The 628-nt window shown below is 50.2% G+C and overlaps 1 non-coding gene across 1 annotated transcript; it reads right to left on the bottom strand.

Annotated features, from left to right (window-relative positions):
* Trnat-ugu lies at positions 1-74 on the bottom strand. Its single transcript has one exon. It is a non-coding gene; the product is annotated as a tRNA-Thr (tRNA).
* Positions 75-628: the final 554 nt, after the last annotated feature.

Below are 628 nucleotides of genomic sequence, written 5' to 3'. Positions count from 1 at the left end.
TGCCCCGACCGGGACTCGAATCCGGGACCTCCCGCTTACATGGCAGATGCTCTAACCGACTGAGCCACCGAGGATCTTCTTCAGTGCGGATGCACTCAAATTGCCCGAACTCTTACGGGAATCGGTAGACTGACTGCCGCGAGTAATGAGTATGGTGAACAGGGGCACTACAAATGTAGTGTGTGGACAGAAAGTTTAAAGTGTGTGTATCGCGGGGAGCGTGCCAGAGATAAATCCCTGCAGTCGCACTCGGTGACTCACTCAGATAGAGCCTCTGCCATGTAAGCAGGAGGTCCCGGGTTCGAGTCTCGGTCGGGGCACACTTTTTTTCAACTGTCCCCGTTGATATTTATCACCACCTGTAAGCAGCGAAAGGTCTAGATTTCATTATAACTTGATCCTTCAGATACGTCGGTCTTCTTCCAGAATCAATGTAGAAGTGTCCAGAATCGCTCTCCTCAGTGCTCCATTCGAAAGGTGGCTGTCTCTACTTGATCCAGTAGCGTTCTGCCACTGCCTACTTCTCCACTGCCTGAAGGCCGTCCCCACCAAAATACTTCGTTCTATGTTCTGCAGACATGACTTAGACTCATCTTGACCACTTCCTTGAGCTAAACTATTGTAACAA

Source organism: Schistocerca piceifrons, chromosome 5 (assembly GCF_021461385.2).
Source record: "Schistocerca piceifrons isolate TAMUIC-IGC-003096 chromosome 5, iqSchPice1.1, whole genome shotgun sequence".
Taxonomy (NCBI): domain Eukaryota; kingdom Metazoa; phylum Arthropoda; class Insecta; order Orthoptera; family Acrididae; genus Schistocerca; species Schistocerca piceifrons.
The sequence above is the reverse complement of the archived record's forward strand: the minus strand, read 5'-3'. Positions and strand labels throughout refer to the sequence as shown.